This window comes from Strix uralensis, chromosome 14 (genome assembly GCF_047716275.1).
Source record: "Strix uralensis isolate ZFMK-TIS-50842 chromosome 14, bStrUra1, whole genome shotgun sequence".
NCBI lineage: Eukaryota > Metazoa > Chordata > Aves > Strigiformes > Strigidae > Strix > Strix uralensis.
In genome coordinates, this window is record NC_133985.1 from 1849624 (window position 1) to 1859660 (window position 10037).

Genomic DNA, 10037 nt, shown 5'->3' on the forward strand with positions numbered 1-10037 from the left:
TCCTGGGGCTGCCCAGCTGGAAAGCGGCGTTGCAGAAAAGGGGGACCTGGGGGACACCAAGTTGAACGTGAGCCAATAATGTACCGCTGCTGCAAAGAAGGGCAACGGCATCCCGGGCTGCGTCAGGAGGAGAGCTGCCGGCAGGTCAGGGGAGATGCTCCCACCCCTTCGTTCAGCGCTGGTGAGTGCTGCGAGAGCTGGAGTGCTGGGTCCAGTTCTGAGCTCCCCAGTGCGGGAGAGACATGGACAGAGAGTCCAGCAAAGGGCCACAAAGATGATGAAGGGACGGGAGCATCTCACATGAGGAAAGGTGAGAGAGCTGGGCCTGTTCAGCCTGGGGAAGGCTCAGGGGGATCCTGGCAGTGTCTGTAAATACCTACAGGGAGGGTGCAGAGAAGCCCTATTGGCTTCCAGAGTGGAAACAAAAAAGGGGTAACGAGGCATGATTGTCTTCACAGACATCAAACAAATCTGGAGAGTTAGTTTCTAAGGCAAGTCACTGGCATGTAAACAAAACGATGGATCATACCCTGAGCTGCTTCCCACCGAGGCCTGTCCGCTCTGCACTGGCTGCACCAGGTCCTGCCTCTGAAGCTGCCAGGACCATCCATCCCAACCCCCCCTTGCTGCGCTCCTGGCCCCTGGCACGTGATGGTGCTGCAGCTCCCAGCTCGGCTCCCACCCAGGGGTGCCCCGCACGCCTCCAGCTGAGCTGGGATCTCTGGGCACTGGGGCGGGCCCTTTGCTTCTGGACCATGGCTTGAAGGGAGCTGTCCTGGCTCTGGAGATGATGCTGTGTCACGGTCCCACCAAGTCCAGGTTTCTGTCAAGAGGCCTCGGCTTGGACACCCAGCACGGAGCCCAGGCTGCACTGAGCTGCCCTCCGAGCAGGGCTGGTCATCTCCCCAGCCCACAGCTGGCTGCCCCAGCGCCCCGCTAGCCAGAGGGGTCACTGGGACAGAGCTGCGGGGTAGCTCTAGGGCTGAGCTGGGTTAGCTGGGGGCAGGGGGGGTCTGGTGGGTTTGGGACAGGGTTCCAGTGTGGAGCAACCGAAGGGGATGGAGCAGCGAGAGGCTGGGAGCAGTGGCAGCAGGAGGCTGAGGAGTCCATGGGAGTGTGTGTGTGCAGGCAGGGAGTGTCTCTGTGTGTGTGTGTGTGTGTGTGTGTGTGTGCTGGTGTGCAGTCAGGGAGTGTCTGTGTGTGTGTGTGTGTGTGTGTGTGTGTGTGCTGGTGTGCAGGCAGGGAGTGTCTGTGTGTGTGTGTGTGTGCTGGTGTGCAGTCAGGGAGTGTCTGTGTGTGTGTGTGTGCAGTCAGGGGGCTGTGTGTTGTCCCAAAAGCGGGTTCTTTCACCCGGTGCACAATCACCCCATCAACACACTGATTGTTGCTTGCAGACAATTTTCGTTCGTATCAGCTCATGGGGCAGGGGTTGCATTAACCCCCCACCTCCCGCTGCACGAATGACCACTGGCAGAGGCGCTGTGAAACAAACACTGAAACTTTAATGAAATAAGAATGAGTTGGAGACAGGGGAGAGGGCTGGGGCTGGAGCGGGCGGCACGCTGTCCCGTGGTGTCCCTCAGGGTTCTGGCTCGCTTGGCGGGCACGTTGTTGCCATCAGGTGCTCTCCACTTGCTGCTGCCCGCCACCACGCCGTCCCTGTCCGGCTTCACCTCCCGCGAGGTTTTTGAGTGTTTTCCCACCCGTCACACCACCATCTTCCTCCTCTTGGGTGGGATGTTGTCCCGCAGGGAGGTCTCTCGTTTCTTGGCACTCCTGGCCGGGGTGGGGCGCTTGGCCCGCTTGCCCCCCGCCCGGCCCGATCCGGGCACCCCCCGGCCGGAGACAGCGCCCAAGGGCAGCGGCAGGCGGGTCAGAAGCACCCGGGGCTGCCTCCGCAGCACCTCCTCCATCAGCTGGGCTGTGTGGGCTGGGTGATTCCGGGAGGGACGTGAGCGGCTGGGCAGAGGGGTCTCCTGAGGACCCTTCAGCGCATTCTCCAGGGGCAGGCGAGTCAGAAGCACCCGGGGCTGCCTCCGCAGCACCTCCTCCATCAGCCGGGCCGTGCGGGGCGGGTGACGCCGGGAAGGACGCGAGGGGCTGGGCAGGGGACTCAGCAGCGGGATCCCCTGTGGGCTCAGCAGGTGACTGTCCGGAAGAGCCTTCAGGGGACCCTTCTGGGGTCTCTTCGCAGGACTGTCCTCGGAGCTCTCCTCCGAGCTCTCATCCGAGCTCTCCTCCGAGCTCTCCTCAGATGTCTCCGAAGGACTCGGTGGCAGCCAGGTGGGCAGTTCTGCCCCCATCCTGCCCTGCTGCCCTGTGGGGTCCTGCGAGGGGGAGGCTGGCACCCCCCAGAAGGGGTCCGCGTCCCCCAGCATCGCTGCTGACAGGTGGTCCTTGGCCCAGTTGCCCTGCATCCCGTAGCCCAAGAAGTTGGGGGCTTTGTTGGAGGAGACTGTGCTGTCGAGGCTGTCATGGACGTCGGGGAAGATGTTTTCACCGTCCACCAGCATCACCACCGCCACTTGCTCATTGTCGCAGCCGCCCTCTGCCCTGTACTCCGAGAGGTGGGGGAGCTCGTTAAGGGAGGTGCTCAAGTTGGAGACGTGGGGGACACTGGGGACGGTGTCCTTGCCATCCCCCAGCCCTGCCGCCACGGCTCGCTCCTTGGGGCAGCCGCCCTCCGTCACGTACCTGCAGAGGTCAGGGAGCTCCTTGAGGACCTCAGCAGGCAAGTTGGGGACACTGGCGGTCAAGACGGTGTCCCCACTGTCCCCTAGATGTGCCACCATCGCTCGGTCCTGGGGGCAGTCACCGTCCACCACGTACACAGAGAGGTCGGGGAGCTCATCACAGCACATGGTGCTGGTGAGGCTGTTGGGGAAATCAAGGACATCAGGGACAGTGTCCTCACTGTTCCCCACTCCCACCACCACCCGCTTCCACATACCTGGAGAGGTCGGGGAGCTCACCGAGGAGGGCCGTCAGCTCTGGGACATCGGAGAGAGCGTCCTCACTGTCCCCCAGCCTTGCCGCCACTGCCTGCTCCTTGGGGCTGCTGCCCTCCGCCACGTAGGCAGAGACGTCGGGGAGCTGCTGGAGGAAGGCAGTCACGCTGGGGCTGTCGAGGACGTCGGGGATGGTGTCCTCGCCATCCACGGTGTTAAGCCAAGCGAGGATCTGTTGGGCAGTGGTGTCCTCTGCCTCCTCAGGAAAGGCCTCCGCGAAGGCGTCCAGCCCCTGCTCGGGCAGGTCTGCGGGCTTCCCCGGGGCTGCCAGGGTGGTCACTGCTGCTGCAAAAGCAAAGCCAACCCAAGTCCAGGCCATGCAACCTTTCCTCAGCTTGGCTGTCTGCCTGTGGGCTCTGCCAGCCCCTAAACTCACCTTTGGGCTTTATGGTGGCTCTGCCAGTCAGCGGAGCCAGGGCGGGCTGGTGGGCGCTGGCAGCAGGGACGCTGTCCTCGACGGCCACTGCCTCCATGTTGGAGGCCTCCGGCAGCTTCTGGGCGCTGCCGGGCGTGTTGTGGAGCAGAGGGGGGCCCTGCACCCAGCGCTGAGCTGCGGGGTGGCAGGGTGACGGGGGGCTGGGGCGGGCAGGGACGTGCAGCAGGCAGGAGCCCGTGGGGTACAGGGGCTCCTCCTGGACCACGGCCCCTGGCCCCAGCCCCATCGGCTGGGGGGGCACCAGCGTCCTCCCCACCACCTGCTGTCCCCAGCCATGGGCAGGGGGACAGGGAGCAGCCATGGAGCAGAACTGCACCCCTGGGGGGAGCTGCACCATGGGAGGGAGCCACATGCCGGGGTGGAGCTGCACCAGCTGCCCCGGGGCCCCCATGGGCCCTGGCCCCCCCTGCCAGACACTGGCCTGGGGCAGCTGGTAGGTGATGGGGGGCAGCTGGGCAGGCTCAGAGGCCGCCGGCAGACCCGGGACAGAGCGCAGCATGTCTGCTGTGACCGGTGGCGGCGCGGCTGCAGCACTGACGCTCTGACACCCTGTCGTCGGGTGGTTTGGATCTGCCCCATTATGACATCACCCCTAACGACACCCCGTAACCGGGGACCGGCTGTGAGCCGCTCCGCAGGCAATGGGCTCCTGGACACTCCGGCCCCTCGCTCCATGGCTGCCCTCAGCCTTTGCTTACCCACAGCCCAGACGACACTGGGCCCTGTACCTACACCCTGTCGATGGCTGCTCTGAGCAAAACCAGCCTGTGACTCCCCTGCAACTTTTCAGTGTTATTTGGCCTGGTGTAAAGCTCCCCAGATGTGGGCACCAGCTGCCCTGGTACCAGCTCACGCAGGAGGAAGCCGAGGCACAGGCTGGCTAACGGCAGTGATGAAGCCGCAACTACTCTGTCCCTGCCGTATCTGCTGCCAGTTTGGAGGGGTGGAAGGCGCCACCCAGGGCACAGGAGAGGAGAGCGGGGGGACAGGGAGCCCCGTCCTGACTCCTCACTGGCTTCACTCCTGGCCAGCTGCTTTTCCTCTGTGCCAGGATGGAGAGCACAGCGGGGGCTGGGGGGCGTTGGTCCCCCAGGAGCTGTGTGGGATCCCGGGGTGTCGCTGAACAGGGGGTCTCTGCCCGCAGGTGCCTGTGGGAATTAAGAATTGGTAGTTAGCAAAATGTAAACTGGCCTTGAGGTTAGAAGAATGATTGTGGATAACTGAGTTTAACATTCCTGGGGTGATTTGAGGTTCTTTTGCTGCGGCAGTGAGGTGATGCCGGGCTGCGGAGCAGAGCGGGGTGGGAGGCGAGGAAGGGCGTGAACGTCTCGAAGCTGGGAAGGGCTTTGCAGCGAGCCCTGTCCCCATGGGAGGGGACGCTGGCCGTGTTCAGGATGAAGGCCTTGCGGCCCTGGCTGGGGTGTGTGCCCGTGCCCTCCCTGGCCCCCCAAGGTGTGTCCTGGTGCCAGGGGCTCCGTGCTGCTTTCTGCGTGGGGCCGTGTCCGTGAGTCCTGCAGGGAGCTGTTTGTCCTGGCTGCCCCGCCAAAGGGCTCCTTGCCCCGGGGAATGGGCCGGGGGAGTCCCCCCTCCCCCCCACCACCATTGCCTGCCCCGCTGGTGGTGACTCGGCCCTGAGGGCGGCTGAGTGCCCTTCAGGGCTCACCGGCTCTGATTTGGGGCTCAGTGGGGCTGTTGCACCGTTGGGTGCCGTTTCCCAATGCCCCCTGCGCTGCCTCCCCCTCCCACACAGACACAGAGAGGTTTTGAAGAAAACAAATTTTAATTGCAATAAACAACAGAGAATGTCCCATCAAAACTACTCTAATACCCTCCCTCCCCCCAAATACATGAACATCCCCACCCACGCCCCAAACACCCCACCCTTGAGCCCCCACCCCCCAAATACAATAACATACCCCCCCAATACACCACCCTCCTCCCGCACCCCCAAGATACCCCACTCTCATCACCCACTGCCCCGTTCCCTACATCAATCTTTACTCCCCCCTGCCCCCCCCCGGGCTGACTGCAAGTGCCCTGCGCTTGCTGGGGGGTGGTGACAGGGTGCTCTGCCCCCGCTTCCAGTCCCGCTTCTCTGGCACGGCCGGCTGGGACGGGGGCGGCTCCATCCCCGCATCCCCCCACGGCTCCTGGGCCTCCAGCCCCATCAGAAAGTCCTCCAGGCCCAGGACGGTGTCGATGGTGTTGTCGAGGCCAAGCAGCTCATCGGGCAGCAAAAGCGAGGGGGAGTCACAGGGGGGGATGGCTGCGCAGGTGTCAGCCAGGTCCCCAGGCATGGGGCTGCTGCTGGCACCGTCCTGGCTGAGCCCCACCGAGTCCAGCGACCAACCAAAGAGGCTCAGGGCCTCTTGGAGCAGCATCTCATCGCTGAGACTGAGATCTTCTGGTGTGCCCCCAAGGTCTTCATTGTGGGGGACAGCAGCGGGGCTGGTGGGGACGTCACTGCCCGGGGGGTTGTTGCTGCCTGGGACTGGCCCCATGGGGGTGGCCGCGCCGGAGATGTTGTTTTCCGGTTGCCCCTGGACGTCCTCGTAGGTGGGGATGGACGTCGACAGCACTGGGGAGCCTGGGGCCATCGCTCTCCCCTCTTCTCTGGTGACTCCACTGTCCCCAGGCATGGGGCCGCTGCTGGGACCATCCTGGCTGACACCCACCGCATCCAGGGAGTGACTGAAGAGCCTGAGGGCCTCTTGCTGAAGCATGTCTTCAGTCACAACCAGGTCGTCCGTGGCATCCCCAGGGCCTTGGTTGTAGGGGTCAGCACCGGCTGCTGGGGGGACGTCGCTGCCTGGGGCGATGTCAGTGCCCAGGGGTGCCCCTGCAGAGGTGGCCGTGCTGTCGATGTTGAAGGGAGCAGACAGCCCCTCGATGTGCCCGTAGCTGGGGATGGAGGTGGATGGTGGTGGCATGTTGGTCCACTCGTAGCCAAAGAGTCGGGGGTCAAAATGGCAGCCACACGGAGCCCTCAGCAGCCCTGTGTAGGTGAGAGGGAGCTGTGCTGGGCAAGGGGGACCCTCTGGGGGCACCCACCGAGCCGGCCCCCATCCCCAACATCCCCCGGCTCCGCGCCACGCACGTGGGGAGCTCGTGGCCAGGGCGATGCCTGCGGGATGAGCTGCTGTGCCAAAGGGACGGGCTCAGAAATCGGGGACGAGTCTGGCTTCTCCGAGGTGAAAAGGGGAGAGATGGTGCCAAGTATGTGGTAAATTCTCTGGCCGTGGGCTGTACTGGGCACACATCAGCCAGGTGAGGGCAGGGACGCTCGCCCAGGCTTGCCAAACCCCCGTGCGAAAACTGCCTGGGGAGGGGGCACGGGAGTGATGGGGACTCTGGGGTGCCCGTGGTCGGGGGTGCTGAAGGTGCGGAAGGTGCCGGGGTGGTGGAGCAGAGAGGGGTGCCATACCTTGTGGAGGGGCCTGGGGGGCGTGGGGTGCCCCCCTCGCCGGGGGTGCCCAGGCTGTGGGGAAGGGCTGCTCCTGCCCGGGCAGTGGGCACAGGTTGGCTGAGCCTGGAAGAGAGACGGGAGCCATGGCCGGCGCTCACCTCCGCTCTGGCCCCCAAGAGCGTCCCCGGGCTGCAGGGGTCGGGGTCGGGGTCGGTGCCTACCTTGGTGGGAGAAGATTTCGGGGAGCAGAGAGAGCCGCAGGAACCGGGGCCCTGGGGGGTCCCAGGAGCCGCGCAGAGACACCCACCCTGGTGGCAGCACCATGGTTTGTGGTGGGTGTTGGTTGCTAAGGACTCTCTGGGGTGTCCCGGGACGGAATGTTGGGGGTCCCCAGGTTACGCCCCGCCCCCAGCAACCTCCCCAGCTCCTCCTGGGGAGGGAAAGGGTTAAAAGGGGCCTGTGGGTGCAGGTGCCTTGGACTGGAAGCCTTGGTCCGTTGCCAGAGCTGAGACAGCCTTGGGATCAGGGGGACTTGGTGGCAGGAGCCCCACACCTGGAGTGCTGGGCTGGAGGGGGCAGGTGGGGCAGGAGGGGCAGGCAGGGCAGGCGAAGGGAGGGCTGGCAGGCGATGTGAGGGAGAGGTGCGATGCTGCAGGCCTGACAGTCAGCGAGGACGTGGTTGGGAGCCTCGGGGTGAGGATGAGGGGGATGGAAAACAAAGCAGATGTCGTGGTGGGTGTCTCCTGCCGCTCGCCCAGCCGGGACGCCAGCACTGCGCAGTTCCTCTGGGGGCACTTGGAGAAATCTCTGGAGCGCTGACCCTGGCCCTTGTGGCAGCTGCCAACTCTTGTTTATGTTTCCCCCCCCGGTCCGGTCTTGTGTCTGCCCGGGGTGCAGCCAGGCCAGGGGAGGAGGGTCCCAGCCTGGCCGGCAGCTCCCTCCCTGGCCGTTCCTGGGGTGATTTGGGGTTCCTTTGCTGCGGCAGTGAGGCGATGCCGGGCTGCGGAGCTGAGCGGGGTGGGAGGCGAGGAAGGGTGTGAACGTCTCGAGGCTGGGAAGGGCTTTGCAGCGAGCCCTGTCCCCGCGGGAGGGGACGCTGGCCGTGTTCAGGACGAAGGCCTTGCGGCCCTGGCTGGGGTGTGTGCCCGTGCCCCGCCCTGGCCCCCCAAGGTCTGTCCTGGTGCCGGGGGCTCCGTGCTGCCTTGGCTGTCTTGTGCCCATTGCTCAGCTTGGCGAGGGCCCCGCACTTCTCGTGGAACAGCAGCGCCTCATTGGACAGCGGCGCCCCTGGACCCGCCCACGCCACTCCTGCATAGGCCTCGCCCCCTCTGGCGACACACCCCCCGGGAGGGGCCGCACCCTCCAGAGAACACCCTGTCTGGTCATTATGGCCCAGGAGAGTGGGGAAAGGCCTGCCCCGAGGTGGGACACACCCCCTGGAGAGGCCCCACCCTCCAAGACAAGCCCCACCCCTCGACCCCCCATTTATCCCCTGGTTTGGAAAAGGAAACACAGTGAAGGCTCCGCCCCTGTGCTGTGACACCCCCAGAAGAGGCCCCGCCCCTGGGAAGGGTCCACCCAGGAGGCTTTAACCCATGAGGGGTTAAGGGAGAAATGGGGCAGAAATGGGGGGGGATGGGGGTCCCCACTGCTGGTGTCTGTGTCCCCCCGACAGCGGGGGCTCCAGTGCTGGGGGGCCCTGATCAGGGGAGTCCCAATGCTGGGGGCTGTGTCACCTTGAGGGGGGGTGTATGGGGGACCCAGTTCTGGGGGGCTGCATCACCCCAGTGTTGGGGGACCCCAGTAAGGGGGGTTGGGGGACACCATGCTGGGGGCTGCATTGCCCGGATCTTGGCATTCCCAATGCAGGGGGTCCCCATGCTGGGGGGCTGCAGCACCCCCATACTGGGGCTCCCAATGCAGGGGCGGCGATGCTGGGGATCCATGTTGAGGTGTCCCTGCCCCACTTACACCCATGCACCCAGTTACCTCCTGCCCTTCCCCAGGAACCCCCAGCCCCCTGCTTCCCCAGTCCCCTCTCCAGTCCTCCCTTTCCAGTCTCCCCCAGTTCTCCCAGTTAACCCCAGCCTGCTCTTCCCCAGTCCCCCTGATACCAGGGGACTGGAACCACGGGATCATCTGTAAAACAACTCGCTAATCTATAGATAACAAAATGTACGCCTCTCAGTTTAGACCCCTAACAGTAGATAACAGGATGCTCCAGTGTCCGCAGAGTGAAAATTGTGGCTGTGAACAAGCCCAGGCCAGACTCTATTTCAGCAAAGAGCCTCCAGGAAAAGCGAGCATGCGCGGAGTAAAGGCTCATCAAACGGACACAGTGAGGAAGACTCTAATTAGCCACTAGAGACCACCAGAGGAGCACCGACTCATTTAGATCAACGGAAGTGAGCATGTGCAAAGTACTAATGCATATGTTACCTAGTTCTAGGAAAAGTATGAATATGCTCATGGCTTTGTGGAAATTTAGTGCCTATGACTGAATTGCTTTCACTCTAAGCTGTGCAGCGTTAGGAGTCGGTGCGCTCACCTCTGCGAAATTATTCACGTGTGCGCCCAGCGCTGCAATACAGAATGCCTGCTTTCTGACCCTCCAAAATGAGTCTGAGAGAGTTTCCTCGACCGCTTTTTGGGTATCAGTTGAATAGAGCACAAGTGCTCTGGGGAGGAACAGCCCCACGCACCGGTATATCCTGGGGCTGCCCAGCTGGAAAGCGGTGTTGCAGAAAAGGGGGACCTGGGGGACACCAAGTTGAACGTGAGCCAATAATGTACCGCTGCTGCAAAGAAGGGCAACGGCATCCCGGGCTGCGTCAGGAGGAGAGCTGCCGGCAGGTCAGGGGAGATGCTCCCACCCCTTCGTTCAGCGCTGGTGAGTGCTGCGAGAGCTGGAGTGCTGGGTCCAGTTCTGAGCTCCCCAGTGCGGGAGAGACATGGACAGAGAGTCCAGCAAAGGGCCACAAAGATGATGAAGGGACGGGAGCATCTCACATGAGGAAAGGTGAGAGAGCTGGGCCTGTTCAGCCTGGGGAAGGCTCAGGGGGATCCTGGCAGTGTCTGTAAATACCTACAGGGAGGGTGCAGAGAAGCCCTATTGGCTTCCAGAGTGGAAACAAAAAAGGGGTAACGAGGCATGATTGTCTTCACAGACATCAAACAAATCTGGAGA